The following is a 17,716-nucleotide window of genomic DNA, read 5'->3' on the forward strand; positions in this document are numbered from 1 at the left end:
CCGCGCTCTCTTGGGGTGTGTGAAACACCCCCCTGAAAACAACGGGACAGAAAACCCTCCCCATGGGCACAGCTTCAGGGAGGACACCTTGTCTTGGACTCGGTGCGGAGGGAAAAGTGACCTGACATAAGGGTACACATGGACTCCTGAGAAGCGGGGCGGGGGTGGGGGGCTGATTGGGCAGGGACCTGAAAAGATGAGAAGATCAGAAGCAAAGAGGCCTGGAGGAGAAGCACACGGGAGGACCCGCGGGAGTAGGCACAGAGCGACCCACACCAGTGCCCACCAGAGAGCATCCACTGCAGAGGCGGCCCTAAGCAACGAGGCAGTCCGTATAGCGGACACTCGGGGCATGAGCCCACCGGTGCACGCCTTCCCGGTGATGTAAGATCTATGGTAATAAATGAGTAACTGTGAGCTCTTGAAGAGTGACTCTGGCAGAGATGGCACGGGCAGGAAAGGCAAACCCATGCCCAGAATAGGTTTCAATCCCAATAAAAACAAATTATCACCTCCTTCAAGGGTAAGACAGGGGCAAGAGCAACTTATCAGCAGGTGGCATGCTTTCCCCTCTCAGGAAGGAGAGCATATGGAGGGCTCAGCACTGGTTCCTGCAGCCGATGGATGACACATTCAGCAGCAGCAGCAGTAGAAGCATCAGCCGCGGTGAGAGGTCCCCACCACGGCTGCTCCATTTACAGCCCTGCTGTGCATCCGTTCAATACCATCCACAAAGCTAAGACCTTCACTGAATTTTATCATTTTACACAAAGATAGCTTTCTCTCTTCATTTTCATCATTTACAATAACAATTTCATTTTCTTGTCTTATCACAATGGCTAAACTCCTCAAACCATTTACGTAAAAGAAGAATGAAAATAAACATCCTGCTTTGTGTATTTGGTGGGAATGGTTTTAGTATTTTGCCTCTTCATGTAATGGTTGCTGTAAGATTTGGGTAAATGGCACTTACCATATTTAAATCATTTCCTTCCATTTCTATTTTACTAAAAATTTTTGTTGTTCAGAGTGGCTGTTAAATTTTATCAAATGTTCACATAATCATATTGTAGCCTTTAATTTGTTGATGTAAATGTTAGGTCATCTTCCTATGCATTCATTTGAAAACATGCTGCTGGATTTAATTTGCATCTGTAACCACAAGGGCATTGGGTCTGTTGTTTTCTATTTTTATATTACTTTATAAGATTTGTGTCTTTTTGTAGTTTTATAAAATAAATCAGAATGGTCTTAATATTTTCCATGGTCTGGATTTTATATAATGTTGAGTCAAACAATTTCATTTTAAATACTCCCTTTCATAATTTTTCCCCATCCAAATATCTTTACAAATAAACTCCATTCGGGAGGGTGTGCATCTGTGGGGGCAGGGGTATATAGGATCTCTCTGTACATTCCACTTGATTTTACTGTAAACCTAAAATTGCCCTAAAAATAAAATTTATTTTTAAAAGCATTCAATAAGCTGGCAAAATCTACTAGAGCTTTAGTTGGATGCTCCTGAAAGAATCCCAGAGGGAAGTAAAAACAGAAAGAGCAAAGAGTACAAGTATTGGTAAGGTGGGAAAAACCGAGTTCAGGTAATTTGGGTATTATTAACAGCTAGCGGCCTGGTGCACGAATTCGTGCATGGATGGGATCCCTTAGCCTGGCCGGCGATCTGGCTGATCTGAGCAGTCTCACCCTATCAGGGCTGGCCTGGGGGAGGGACTATGGGAGGTTTGCTGTGGGAGCACACTGATCACCAGGGGGAAGCTCCCCCTGGTGGTCTGTGCACATCATAGTGACTGGTTGACCGGTCATTCAGTCGACCGGGTGTAATGGTTGCTTAGGCATATATATATGCAAATCACATGCAAAATAGCATCCCATTGGTTGGAGTCAAGAATTCAGGCATGTTTTATAAAAATACGGAGTTATTGTTTACACTAGTGAACAAAACCCAGAATAAACAGAAGGTTCACCATATGGTGTATTTTTGTTGAAGAACTTTTGTGACAAACCTTTAGAAAATGTGTCAGTCGCTTTTCTAACCTTAAGAACTACAGAACAACAAACATCTGACCGTTGAGAATACTGTCCATTCTAAAAATTAGGACAGCTTTGCTATTGAAAAGGGGATTTTGTTTTTAGAAACAGATTTCTGATTCACAGTGCTTTATCTACTTAGCCTATGAAAAGTGGATGCATTCGATTGTAAACTGTTCTGTTTCCTTCTGCATTCCCAGTGTTTCTCAAAGTACTTGATACTTAGCAGACATCAGAAAGGTATTCGTTAAAGGAATAAATAGCAATAATCTAAGTTAATCAAGAATTTTAATTGAGGCCAGTTCTGTATTTGGGTGAAATTTGTTCATTAAGGAATGAGGTTAAACCATATGAAATTACCGTTTTACAGTTTAAAAAAATTCAGATATTAACAGTTTCATGTGGTTCAACCTAATTTATAGCTGACCTAGAATTTAAACTTAGCATTGAATATTTCAGGCCTGTGGCTTGATAGAATAGCACCCTATACCCATCTGAACTCCAGCCAATATGATGCTTCTTGGAAATATAGCACCATGGTTCACGGCTCAAGCTTTAGAGAAATAAACCATGTTCAAATCTTGGCTCCACCTTTCCCTCCCTCCCTTAGTTGTGTGAACTTGGATAAATTAGATATTTTTTTCTGAGCTAAATTTCCCCCTATATTAAAAGGGGATCATAGTCTCCTTATGGTGTTGATATAAAGATAAACTGTAATGTTAAAGTACTTATCACAGTGTCTACACATAGTAATGATCAATAAATTATTTCTATTACACTTATTATTAGTTAATTTATTTCTTGTTGCCTCTCTCTAGGATATTTAACTTCCTGTCATTTCAAAACCAATTTATAGTGATTGATAGCTGTGATCGATGTCACAATAGTGGTTTGCTTCTGGGTGGGACTATTAACTGGGAAGAGGCGGGAAGTAATTGTTTGTGGGACGAAAATGTTCTGTATTGTAACATGGGTGATGGCCAACGTGCCTGACACCCATGTAAAACGTTATCCTGGACACTTAGGATTATTGCAGGTTTTTTTTATTTGCATGTTATAATTCAATAGGATCTTTGCCTGTTTTGGTGGTGGTGCGGGGATGGGGGAGAAGCTGTTTAAATACCTAGCACCATAAACAGAGGGATGAAGCACTGTTTTATTTTAGGAAAGGACTCCTTTCTTCATGTAAAATGCCTTTCTGCCCACCTCCCTCTCCCTGCCCGCCCCACCCTCCAACCTCTCTGCCTCTGGACTCTCTCACATGCACAAAGCCTGGCGTCCCAGGGACGTGGCCATGAAAATAGGGAAGTTTACAAGCAATCCGACGAGCAGCAAAGTACAAAAGTATATACTACACAGTGTCCCAATGAATGTGTGCACACTGTGAATAACTGTAAAGGCCCTGTTTATTAAAATACACTTCATTTTCTAAACGTAATCGAATCAGCTGTTAACGTGTGTATACATTATTATATGGTGTATTGTGTGTGTGTGCGTGTGTGTGTGAGGGTGTGTGTGGAGTGGGGGTTGAAGGTCAGCGCAGGTTTTGGCCTGTGAACTCCTTGTTGCTGGCAAATGGATCAGTCAATACAGGATGTTAATTTAGTTGAGTAATTGTCATCAGTTCTCAGGAAAATAAAAAAAGAGCCAGGACTCCTTATTGGAGCATAGCTCCTAGCGACCTAGCTCCTCTCTCTCTTTCTCTCTCTCTCTCTTTCTCACACACACACACACACACACACACACATTTACGATATCCATTTTATTTAATTCCTCTCACTAAAATCAAGACTGTTTCTTTGTTCTCAATAGGAACCCCCAGTCTTCCTCCGCCCGCGGTGCCCGTGGCGGTCAGGGCCACTGCCTAAGGAGCCTGGGCTGTTCCCCGGGAGCCGGTGAAACACACGCCCACCGACCTCGGCACCAGGGCATGTGTGTACAGGCTCCGGTTTCCCCACGGCTGCGCCGTTTCTGGGTGGGGAAAGGAAATGGAGACGGTTTCCCTCGGATGTACAGCTGAATAAAAATCTATCAACTCGGTCATTACAGCAGACGCACGGATATTACCGCGGCTTCAGCTTCCTGGAGCATAATGGAGACGGGCTTGAACCAGGACCCTGCCCCGCGGCCCTCCACACCTGCCCAAAGCGACAGGCAGAGACCATCAATTGCCCTGCCCGCTGGAGGCTCCTCTCTTCCTAGAAGAAAGGGGGTGCTTGTTTCCATTCACACGATAGCCCACGTGATGAACACGATTTCAGGGGTGATTTCCTATGTGCCTGGGTGCGGGGAAGAGTGGAAATAAAGAACAAAACCAATAAAGACCAAACCAAAAGCACATGTCCCGAGGGGCGCGCACCCGGCGAACAATGGCTGGGGAACAGATGAACCCACCGACATGTAAAATATCCCACCAAGTGCTCATCTGGTGATCATCGGAGGGGACCTTCTCAGCTCGGAGGGGCGCTCGTCTCTTCCGACGTTCACACAACGAGATGCGTACAGTTCAGCAGAGTGGCAGGTGGGCTGGGTAAACAGCCAGCGAACCAGCAAATGAAGAAAGAAGCAAAGAACCAGAGAGAGAACCCTTGTCACCCACCTTCGCTTCCCCCTGGCTCCCCTGGGTATATTTCCCAGACCATAAGCTCTGAGTTTGTTTTGAGATACATCATAAGGCCTAGAAAGAATTAATGGCACCAGGGAAGCAACGTGACCTGATGAGAAGACTTAAGGCTCTACACGAAAGTATTTAAAGACTCTCTGAGGAAGTCCATCTACTCAGTATTTGAAAGCAAGACAACCATCCCCAGCACTAACTGAAAACCAGAGAAAAAAATGCCTCCGGCACCCTTCCTCCATTTCGTGCCACTGCAGATGCCAAGGACTCAGAAACCAGTAGCAACCCCAACCAGAGAGAACACGCACATCTCGTGCGGCCTGACCTTTGCAAGGCACAGCGAGTGAGTATGAAGTAAACTAGACCTGCTGGCACCGGTGTGTTAAGGGTGCAGTCCCTTTAGCAGCAACCGGCCCTACTGTGGCATGGACCAAAGCAAGTGACCGAGAATTCAGGCAGGGAACCCCGGGCAGTGGGGCAGTGAGATGACCTCCAACGAAGACTTTTCTCTCTTTTAGGGACAATGTCTGGGTGTCCAAAGATGAGCTGGGCTTTCGGCAAGGCACTGAGTCTGCTGCCTCTGGCACGATTCAAGCAGCGGCTCCAGGGCCCCTTCATGGCTACGAGGGGCCAGATCAGCAGTCAGAATCACCTCGGGGGGCTTAGTAAAGGCATCTTACTCACTGGCTGCCCCTGGCTGGGGTGGCATCCGTAGTCCTAAAGCTCGCTGGGTGATTGACGTCACCTGGGGCTGGGTCATGTGGGGTGGGACTCGCATCCGCATCCGTAGTCCTAAAGCTCCCTGGGTGATTGACGTCACCTGGGGCTGGGTCATGGCGGGAGCCCCAGGGGGCTTGCTCTGCGCTTCCCTCACTTGACCTGCACACACAGCGGCTGAGCCGGCTGCCGGTGCGGATTCTGACTCAGTGGGGCTGGGAGGAGCCTGAGATGCCGCCTTTCTAACAAGCTCCAGGGGGGCCCACGCGGCCAGTCTGCATCTCTTTTCTGCCAAAGCCCCGGGAGTCCAGCTATGCAGGCAAGTTCATTCTCTGCATGGAGTGAATGGATGAATGGCTCACACCCTTCCCTTTGGGGAGACAACTCCGAGGCACCTTCTACCTCTTCTCAGAGCACCCCAGCAGGACCCACCCAGTAAACTTCCTAGGAGGAAGCTCGAGAAATATGCCATCCACCTGCTGGTGTGGCCCACATGACACTGGAGATTCTGGGACCAAGGGCATTCTGTGGAGATAGGACATTCCTCCCCCCAACCTCACCCCTGCAATCAGCCATCGCTTCCAATTTGTCAACACAAGTTGAAAGCAGCTTCATCCCCCGCAACTCAACCTGAACCCATTGCCCTCCCCCCTCCTTCCTGCCCAGGGCTCAGTGTTATTTAAAATTCAGTCACTGTTCTCAGCAAACCCCTGTGAGCAGAAGCAATCCCATCATCCTCCCCCTACTTGCAAGGGTGCTTAAGATATCTAAATATTTTAAAGGTATCCACGAGGAATGGATTCTCTTCTTGGAGGTGGCTTGATGAATAAATGATGCCCTAATTTCAGTTTAATTATTGTCTAATGCTCTCTAATTCATTTCAGATTGCCGCTGAACTGCTTTCCAACTTGACAACCTTTCAGGCAAAATTGACCAAAAAAAGGTCGGCGCTTCCTTAATGTAGGAGCGGATTAGGTGTCTCTAGATCGCAACTAAAGAAAAATAGCTGTTCAAGTCTCTAACGTGTTTGGCACTTTGGACGTTTAAACCCATCCAAAACCCATCTTTGAAAAAGTATTTTAAGCGAGGGAGGGAGAGATGCTGCGCTCAGGCCGAGATTCTGTTCTGCCAGGTTGGAGCACGGAGCAGATTTCTACGCTTGAATTCTAAGCCCCTGAAAATAAGTTTATTATGGACGTGTGAACGCACAACTAGAGCCCACAGCAGTGCTAACCGCCCTGCTATCAGAATGCCCGGATCCTCTTCTTTGTGCTGAGTCGACAAAGCCAGACACCCGCTCTGGCCCTTTGGCTAATACTTGTCAATGCCAGTTAACAGCCTGCGTCCCTCTCTAGAAAGATGCTTCAATGTTTCGAGTAATCCTTGCATTGCTAGGGACCTCTGTCTCCCTCTCAGGAATTCACCCCTCACTTGTAGCAGAATTTTGGCGACATTACGAGCTCACTCTCTTGTAGAAGGAGAAATGGGGGGGGTTGGGGGAGGGTACTAGTCCCATTCCTTGGGGCTAGGACAGGGTATGGTGGCACCTACAGGAGGAGTCTCAGATGAGACCCTGTCATTTGCCTCAAGTTCCAGTGCTCTAACAGTCTTCTTTTCTTTTCTTTTTTTAAAATATATTTTATTGATTTTACACAGAGAGGAAGGGAGAGGGATAGAGAGTTAGACACATCGATGAGAGAGAAACATCGATCAGCTGCCTCCTGCACACCCCCCACTGGGGCTGTGCCCGCAACCAAGGTACATGCCCTTGACCGGAATCGAACCTGGGACCCTTGAGTCCGCAGGCCGACGCTCTATCCGCTGAGCCAAACTGGTTAGGGCATCTAACAGTCTTTCGACACCTGAAGCCCCTCAGAAGGAAAACATGTGGAATTCTATTTCGGCGAAGTCATATCATTTTCATAGCAGAATTAAACTTATACTCCATGGCAGGGTACATCTCCGCTGTGATGCTGTGATTGGCTGGAAAAGGCCACCCCAATTATGGGAGGCTGCTCTCAGAGGCTCCGTCTCTGGGTGAACTATTATAGCCCCCGGAGCTGCCTTAAACACGTGCGGAGGTGAGCCTCACCGAGGAATGTCTGACATCTGTCAACTCAGTGTCTTTTAGTATCAGCGAGCCAGAACCCTACTAAGTAGAACACTTGTTAATTAGGTTTTGGCTTCTGCCTCCCCCCGCCCCACCCCTCCCCAAGCTTCCTGGGAAGCTTAAGAACTCCTGGCATTTACTGAGTACCTACTGTGTGCTAAGCACTATTGTAAGCACTTTCTCTGTGTGACCACATAAAATCCTCCCAACAGCGCTATAAGTAGGTACTATTGTTGCCCCCATTGTTACAGATGAGGAGATAAGCTTAGCAGCTGAGCAAAGGCTAGGGCTCTGTCTTCGCCCATAGGTCTTCCCAGGTTTGGGAGTCAGGTAGTGGCTGTGTGACCTTAGGCAGGTTCCTCCGGCTTTCTGTGCTTCCACTGCCATTAAAATGTCATTTCTCTAACATAGGGTAACAGTGTGAAATTATAGTTACGAATTCTTGAAATAAAACTTTTTCTTTTATTACAAAAGAGAATCATGTATTTTGATTGCTAAGCACATTTTCACAAATTCTCTCTCTTTTTTTTTTTTTTCAGTTGATCGCCCATGAGTTTAGGCTTTCATACCCTTCTCCAAGCATCATGATATCCGTGTAAGGGATCCTGGTATAGCTGTGTGTGCCCAGGATGGCAGTGAAGCGTGGAGGTGGGGAATGGGAGGAGAGAGGAACCGAGAGCAAGATGGCCTTTCTCCTTTTGAGAGCAAGTGCTGCAAAGACCATGTACCCCTGAAGCCGCCTGAGAGTGAGGCCAACATGGAGGGAAACGGGGGCATGGGAGGAAAGGGCCACCACCAAGCCCCCAAACGATGCCATCCTAGAATCTAGACTCAGCCCTACCTGAAGCAGGACCCCTCCCTGGACTTCACAGTTACATGACCCAGAACTTCTCCCCCCCCCCCGCCTCCCGGTTAGTTTGAGTTTGTTTTTTGTTACATGAAATTAAAAATAATACAATCTAAAATAATACCCGGCTTCATTTCCCCATTGCCTCTGTTTTTCCACAATTCAAACCTATTGGAGAGAGAGCAGAGCATCTAGCCATTTATCCTTCTTTCTTCTGTGCATCTATCCCTCCGTCCATTCATCGAGCATCTATTGAGCACTCACTTAGAGCCAGATATGAAAAGAACAAAGATGAATGAGACATGCATCCATTCTTTAAGGAGCTACAGGCACATTCATAAAACTGCAGACCCAGCACGACACCTACTATGAACAGTTAGAAAGGTCATCCGCCAAATGAGATGGTGTGACTTCAGGGGAAGTTTCTTATCATCTCCATGTATCATTTTTTAAAAGGTTTCCTAACCTATTGTATAGGTTTATTTTAGGGTTTAATAGAGTTCCTGACTCTTTATTCAATCCCCTGAACTGAATGATGATGCACATTTATGAATGAATGAATGAATGAATGAATGAATAGATTCTTAAACTTCAGGCCCCTTCCACATGCACACATTCTTTGCATTGCTCTGAAAGAATCTAGCCTGGGATTCTTTCAGGGGTGGAAAGTGTCAAGTATGCTGGCTATTTAAACAATTTGGAACCCCCGTTATCTTCTGCTGTGGCGACGTAGATTTATTTCCTGGCGAGAATGGAGAGATCCTTTCTCAAGAGCTCCTCCTAGAAATCCTTCAGTCACTCCCAGCGGGTGCCCTTTAAACGCAGGTAGAGACCCCTCACCACATGGATGTTATTTAAAATGTGTGTTTAAAAAAACTAACGGGACCCCCTGAACGAATGATGATGCACATTTATGAATGAATGAATGAATGAATGAATGAATAGATTCTTAAACTTCAGGCCCCTTCCACATGCACACATTCTTTGCATTGCTCTGAAAGAATCTAGCCTGGGATTCTTTCAGGGGTGGAAAGTGTCAAGTATGCTGGCTATTTAAACAATTTGGAACCCCCGTTATCTTCTGCTGTGGCGACGTAGATTTATTTCCTGGCGAGAATGGAGAGATCCTTTCTCAAGAGCTCCTCCTAGAAATCCTTCAGTCACTCCCAGCGGGTGCCCTTTAAACGCAGGTAGAGACCCCTCACCACATGGATGTTATTTAAAATGTGTGTTTAAAAAAACTAACGGGAGGACTGGCCTGTCCAACTGACAAGTTCTTTTTCAGCCAGTTCTCTCTAGGAAGGGGGCCTAAATCTTATCACGAGAACGATGAAACGTACTGCAGGTTTACTAGGCAGGCCTCCGCGGCTTGTTTTCATTTGAGATTAGTGTGGGCTTATTTATTTATTTTGCAAATAAAGTATGAAAACCCCTAACGTGCAATATTATTTGATAACAAGATTTGATTTGGAATCCGCATTGAACAGAATAGGCTATCAAAGGAAACGTCGCATCAGAATCTTTTGTGTTGTATGTGTGAAACGTCCAAAGTAATTGCAAATGTGACAAAATCTAAATTATACATGTAAGAGGGGAATGGCGCTAAAAATTCTTGCTTGATGTTCAGATAACACGAGCAGCTTATAAGCTTTTGTGTTCTGTTCTCTGTGTTGTAAATAATATTAGAAGTATCCCCAAGTCATGGCATGTTTATGAAACACAGATAAAAAATCTGATGAGTTTTAAAAAAATATAAAGTTATACTTTTTAGCCTTGTCCCATATGGTATTTCTCTTTCACGTGCTTGTCGTCTTTTAACAAATACCATTTAGTTGTCATAGCGACATAATCAAACATATGATTACATTTCAACACAGCGATGTCAATCACAGTGCTGGATGGACGAGAGTCGGGGGAACTCTTAGTGGTAACCAAATAGGAGAGAAGAGAGACCCACCAGTCACTTTTTTAGAAAGATTTTTTAAAAGAAAGATGGGGTAAAAGTTGGGGGTTATAGAAGAAGAAAAGCTGTATCCGCCTTTTCTCTCTCCCCCTACATCCCTACCTTCTCACATGCCCTACAATTCAGGGCTTAAACCTTCCATTTGAGGGCCTGGGCCCAGCCTCCAGTGCCTGTGTAAATTGAGATGAGAATTTTTTCCTCCTTTAGATCTAAGGCCAGTGATGGCGAACCTATGACACCGAACTCATGTTTTTGGTTGATTTTTCTTTGTTAAATGACATTTAAATATATAAAATAAATGTCAAAAATATAAGTCTTTGTTTTACTATGGTTGCAAATATCAAACAATTTCTATATGTGACACGGCACCAGAATTAAGTTAGGGTTTTTCAAAATGCTGACACGCCGAGCTCAAAAGGTTCGCCATCACTGTTTTAGGCTCTATGTGTTTGCTCAAGGTGACAGTGTCAAAGCCAACATAGGAAAGAGATGTCACCTGGTAGCACTTTCCATAACGATCTGTTGGTATTTTGACCTGGAGTGGCCATGGCCTTCAAGGCCACTCAACCAGCTTTTCTCAAACCTGAGTGTGCAGAAGAGTCATCCTGCAGGGGTGGGAGGGTGGGGGGGTGTTAGTTAAATGTAGATTCTGACTCAGAAGGTCTGGGGTGGGACCTGAGGCTCCGCATTTCTAATAAGGTCCCTGATGCTGCTGCTGGGCTGCTGGGCCTTGGACCACACTCTGAGTAGTGAGGTCCTCAAGAATAATGTGTCTTGGCCTTTAAGGTAATGAAACATTGGAACATGAAGAAAAGTGTGTGTGTGTGTGTGTGTGTTGGGAATGGCCTCCTAAGACTTAGCCAATTCGATGCCAACTCACCCACTTGCTCTGATGAGGAACCAAAACATTTTCCAGCCCTCGTTGTGGGCCGGGCACTGTGGGGTGCTACTAGTATTATTGCAATCTCCTTTTTACAGATGAAGCACAGAGCAGTTACATTTCTTGCCCAGGGTCACAGAGCTCATAACAGAGGTAGGACTTCTGAGACCCAGCCTGCCGGAATCTGGACTGTAGGACCTTAGGCTCTAGGCCAGGGGTGGGCAAACTTTTTGACTCGAGGGCCACAATGGGTTCTTAAACTGGACAGGAGGGCCGGAACAAAAGCATGGATGGAGTGTTTGTGTGAACTAATATAAATTCAAAGTAAACATCATTACATAAAAGGGTACGGTCTTTTTTTCAATAGTTTTGTTTCTGAGAAAGTGTTTCACTCATTCTCTTCTCAGGGCCTTTGCACATGCTGTTCCCTCTGCCCAGATTGCCCTTCCTTACATCCTGCCTGACTGCTCACCCTTCAGATTTCAGCTCGGATATAACTTCTTAGAGAGCCCTTCTCTGATTCTTGTCCCACTTCAAATGAACTAGATCCTGCTTTTCTCTCACAGCATCGCACTGATTTCCTTCATAGGTATGATCACAATTTCCAATTATTTGATTATTAGTGTTCATTTGCTTTCATATCTGTTTCCCCTCACAAAACGGTAAGCTCTATGAGGCCAGGGCCTACAGCTGTGTATTTCATCACCCCCAAGCTCCATGCCTGGAACAGAATAGGGCTCTGTATTTACTTGACTGGCTGGCAGATGGAGTGACTGACTGAATGAATGAATGAAGTGAATTTACACATTCTGGTAATATTCTGCAAATAACTACTAAGCCACTAGAGGGCAAATCTACCATCACACCTATGGAAGTGTACCACACATGGTTGACTCACTTCAGAAAATAAATTCCAACAGTATTGCACCTCTCACATGTGTCCTGAGCCCTACAACAGTGGACTAAAAAACTCATCTCAACTACATTAAAAAAATGAGAGTATGGCTTTCAAACGTCCACTCATTTCTAACTTCCTGATGCAGTCCTCACCTGGCATTAAAAGAAAACACCCAGACAGTGTCTGAGATCATTTTTTTTCCAGGTTCTCAGAGCACACTCCTACTTCCCCGTCTCTTTGCTCCGGTCCTATCAGCAGCCTCTTCTTCCCGCAGTGTGTGGGGAACTTAGGGAGACTGACACCCTGAGAGAGGGACAGACACAGATTTCCATGGAGGCTTGGACTGTGGATGTGGCTCCACAATGAGTCACCAGGGAGTCAAGCATGATGTTAGAGGGGATCATTGTCACGGTGTGAGTCCCCCAGAAACTGACCCTGATGCAAGAATTCTGGAAAAGTCATCCCTTGCGAAGTGAGACAGGAATGGGAAGGCTCTCCGGTGTGTGTTATCCATGCAGTGGCCATTGTGGGAGCCTGGAGCTTCATGCCACAGGGAATTCTGGGAAGCATCGGGGACCCTCCACAGTTACGCCTCAAGGATGAGGAGCTCAGGCTTTCACACACAACTCCTTTCAGGGGGAAGTTAATACTCGGGCACTAATGGGTACCTGAAAGGGCAAGACACCTTTCCTCCAGCTCTAGAGAGGAAGCCTCCACCAGAGGCACAGATAATGCAGACAAAAGTGTTACAGCCCAAAGGAGCAAGGTAGGGCCATGGTGCCTACTGCCAATGGCCATGTTGATTCACACTGCCTCCACTTCATAGTTTGGAGCTGATGGGCCATTGGTTTGATTCATAATGTCTTACATCTTTAGTACCTCAAAGCCCTAAGTACCTCTGATGCCCCCAGAGCTACCAGGACAAAGGGAATGTTATGGCCTAGAGCTGTCGCTATCGCAACCTCCACCATTAACAGGGTCCTTTGCCATCAGGAGGGAAGCCTGCTGTGTTAGTGCCATTATCCCTTCATTTCCTTGTTTTTGAGATGACTTCTTTCCTAAGTGCAGATATGATCCTGGATTTTCATGTGCCATCCAGTGTGATCTTGGACTTGGGTCTGGAATTTTCTGGCCCTTTATTGCCCTGTCCATGGAAGGAAAGCAAGGATTCCCTTACCATGTCCATTTCACAAGGATGTTATGAGAAGAGACGAGATAGTATCTGAAAATGACTCTGAGCTCTGAAGAAAACGAGCTATATAAATATAAGTTATTACACAGTATTATTTTAACCTGGCCCAAGTTTAGATTAGTTATATGAATCATTCATCAACCTTTACTTTGTATAATTAAAAACGTGTGCTTCTTGGAATCTTTGCTTGGGAGGCAAGTTAATGTGGCGGGACTAGGATTGGCAAGCTCTTAGAAGTCAAAGATTTCTGGTCTAATGACAGACGCATGGATAGATGGGGGGAATTCTATTATCAGATCTCATTTGGAGGTATTCTTAGCTTTTTTAGGAGTCTATGATTCATGCTTTTTCTTATTGGCCTTTTTCATATTCCCTGCCCTCCCGTGGTATTTCAGAAGGTATTCAAGAATTGCCTCCAGTTCATTTTTTTTTATTTTACCCCCCAGGAGGTCTATGCCATGTATCTGCTGCTGAGGTCTTCTCCTTGCATGAACGTTAAATGTTGATTGGTTTAGGGAGGGTAACTGAATGACACTCCTTTGGGACTTCCCATTTGAGTTTCTCTCCAAATGTAGAAGTGACTGATTTAAAATGTACCTTCTTAGTGTGTATCGCATTGACCACAGCAGTGCCTGAAAGAAAGCATCAACATGACAGCTAATTCTCTGAGCTCGTGTGCCTCTTGACGGCAGTGGTAGGGCTCTCATCTTTGTGTCTCCTCCAAAATGCCCAGTACAGCACCTGGCATCCAACGGGCACTCAACAACTGTTAATTGAGTGAGTGAATGCTAATAAAGAGGAGGAAAAAATCAATAAAAACACAATGAACCACTGAACCCAAGGAGGATATCATTAGCCATGGCCTCCCCATGTGTTAGTTATTAGCTATTAGTGGCGTGGGTGGTCTGGGAGAGATGGACTAATTCTTCTCCTGGCCACAGTGGTGTCAAACAGTATATTAAGTAATGGGAACAAGGGTGTTGACTGGATTTCTGCTGCACACTAAATTTCCCCTAGTGACTCCAGCGAATTAGACACATGCCCCAGGGGCCCGAGCTGTTCCCGGCTGGTAGCTTACACAGCAGAAGGATCTGGTGAACAAAAGGATATCAGGTAAGGACTGCAGGGAGCAACCACCCCTCCATAAACACAAGGAAGCAGATTATTGACAAATTTCACTCAAGTGTCACTACCCTTTGGGTTATGAAGTAACAAGCAGGGAGGTAATAGCATATTATAAGGAGCTCAGTGGGCGATGTGCACCCACAATTCTGCTATTTCCTTCACTTTAAAGCACTGTCATGATCTCTCTGCCGTGGTCCTGTGCAGTTATGATTGAGGAGTTACTAACAATACATACTTGGACTCCCTTTCAATAAACGAAAGTGAACAAATAAATCAAGCTTTATAATAATCTCTATTAGAGATGAATCAACATCTATAATAATCTCTAGCTTGATTTTTGTCCATTGATTATGTAGAATTTCTTCACTTTTTTAAACAATCATATTTCCCTTCATTTTTAACTTTAACCATTTCTTCTTTGTTTTCACATGGGAAGTATGTTGCCTACTTTCCTAGATCCAAACTTATACCCACTTGCACTATTTTTTTTCCCTTTTATTTCAAGATTTAGGGCTTTTTGATTTCTCCCCAAATCATTAAGTGGTTTGCTCTTTAAAAGAAACCAGAAAACTATAAAAGGCCCTTTAAACTTCTAGGACATCAGTTCACTTTTTCAGGAGAACATTTTGAAGAGGTGGGGTAAATGAAGTAGAAACATTCAGATTAAATTTCCTTTGAAATCCATGGGTTTTTAAATTAAGAGAAAGTGATTGGCAAAACATGTTTTGGTTTTTGCCGAAACTGAAATATTTGAAAAATAGTTCAAGATGTTCTTCCACACCCCAACAACATCCATCTGGGGCCATCCACCTCTAGCTGAAATCTATTTTTATGCATCCACCATGCAGAGAACATAGCTCCTCCCTGCACTGAGAGGGCCGCCATATTTTTCTATGGGAGCACCTTTTGAGTTCTAAAGAGTGGACATCCAGTTCCATGTCCTATATTGTGTTGATGACATTCTTTTCAGAAGTAGGAAGTTCTGGACCAGACAGTCGTTTCAACTTGACTTTGAATTAGGCCAAAACCCAAAAGTGGAATATGAGAATAGTTTCTTTGTCTTCTGTCTATCTATCTATCTATCTATCTATCTATCTATCTATCTATCTATCTCTGTATCTATCTATCTTTCATTCAACCATGCATTCATTCAACAAGTGTTTATTTAGGGACTCTCATGTGCAAGAGAGTATGTGACTACAAAGACAAAAAAAGACAACCCCTCGCCTTTGGAGCTGTGCATCTTCCAGGGGAGCTAGGCATATCTTTAAAGTGAAATACGTGGGAAGTACCATATTTGAGGTGAAGCAGAAGCACCAAAGAAGGAATGCTCAGATTTGCCCAGGGGATGACAAAGAGGAAGATATCATAGAGGAGGCATAAAAGGCGAGAAGAAATAAAGGTGAAAGGTGGAGAGTGGCTGAAAAACTTTGAAGAGTAAAGAAGGTGAATGTTGGAGCATCCATTGAGAAACGGTTCACTTGAACAGGCAGACAAAGGAAAGAGATAGTAAAAGCATGTGAGAGCCATCTTGATGCTCATGGGTGCAGGAAGATTTGGAGGAACTGTTCTATGGAGGACCTTTCTTTTCTTCTCTTTTCAAAATTTGGATGCTGACTCTCAACTTATCTTGGCAGCCTCCTGGTGGATGCTGTAAGTCCAGGGTCCCGGGTTGAGGCTGAGCTTTGCTTGGCCACATGTGAGCCCTTTCTCCTCTCTGGGTCTTGGCTAGATTAGAGGATCTGTAAGGCCCATCAGAGAACAACTACATAGTCCTGGTTCTGAAAAATGTCACAAATTGTAGCTCCATCCCTGCCCCCCCAACTACCACCATTTTTTATTCTAATAATCAGAGCTGGGAAAACGCGGTGCAAAAAGTCTGTCCTCCTTTCGTTTTGCACCTTGGAATTCTGATGCCTGTGGGTCCTTGTTAGACGCTTCACTAAATAAAGAACCGTGAGGGTTTTCCTACTTCAGAGAGCAGCTGGGGCCCTGGAGACACTTCACTCTGCTGATTGACAAGTATACTTGGAAGACACTTGGCTTTCACTGTGGCTGTTTGGTTATGGTTTTCTTTGGAATGCAAGAAGAATGGCAGTTTCCTCACATTGCACTGAAATTACCAGTTAATTTGTAGCTGTGCATTCATCTAATCACAGGACTGAAAGGCTCACTGTCCTTTGCATACATGAAAATGGTGGTATTAGTAATTGGGTTGTCACGTGTGGCGTAATGTGTGGTTTGGAAGCCATTATAGGATTACAGGCAATTTGGAGATTATCATCTCTATGACATCACCTATGGGGGTTGAGACCACTGGCAGCTCGATGCTTTCTGGGATTCAGATGCCATAGTTTTAAACATGCATAGGGCAGGTTTTCTGCGGCATTGATCAAGATGTTTTTTATATCATCCATAGATTTGAAAGAGAGAGGGAGAATCTGGGTGACTTGACAGCAAATCGTTGCTTGACATTTTTCTGATGAGTACTGTATTATCCCCAATGTCAGAAAATAAAAACAAGAAGAGTATACATGTGTAGCCTGATCCAACTCAAAACGTAGTCCTTCTCTGTTTCCAGTTCCAGTTCTGAACAAATTTGCCATGATTGTTTCTACAGTTTTATCAGAAGTGTCACGTGGAATGTTCCCATAATGGGCTTGGAGGATTCTCAGCCTCTTCCTGATTTTCAAAATGAAAAGGAAGGGGGTTTCTAAAGCCTCAGGTTCCTTCCTGCTTCAGTCTCTATTTAGCTCCCTTTCCTCATCAGGACTCTGTTTTCTCCCTTCCTGGAATCACCTCCGCTCTGTCCCACCCATGGAATCTGTCGGCAGATTGGGAGAAGCTGGTAAAGGGTGACGCTGCCTAGGAGTTTCATGGCACACCTGGAGGGATAAGCAGAATGTGCCACTTTGGAGCTGGGCATTCTGGGTTTATTTCCTGCTCCAGGCTTAGATCTTTGACCTTGGACATGCTACTTCTCTGGGCCACAGATGAGAGTGGAGAAAGGGAATGGTAATGTCTCTTCCTCCTGGAATCCCTTTCTGACCCTGCAGTCCTTCTAGATTTCCCATAGTACCCTTGTTCACACTTGTCCCAGCACTTGTCCACATTTATTGAGATGGACTATTATTCCTGTCTCATCCATCCAATGGTGAGAGTGCAGAGGCTTTGTAGTTGATATAGTAATCAACAAATGAGTTAAAAAATAGACTAAATGATTACCCATGACACTGGATTTTGTGAGGCTAAATGAGGTAACACATGTAAGCTCCCAGGGCACCATAGGCATCACATAAAAGTTAGGGTCATTTATTA

Source organism: Myotis davidii, unplaced genomic scaffold, assembly GCF_000327345.1.
Source record: "Myotis davidii unplaced genomic scaffold, ASM32734v1 scaffold72, whole genome shotgun sequence".
Taxonomy (NCBI): domain Eukaryota; kingdom Metazoa; phylum Chordata; class Mammalia; order Chiroptera; family Vespertilionidae; genus Myotis; species Myotis davidii.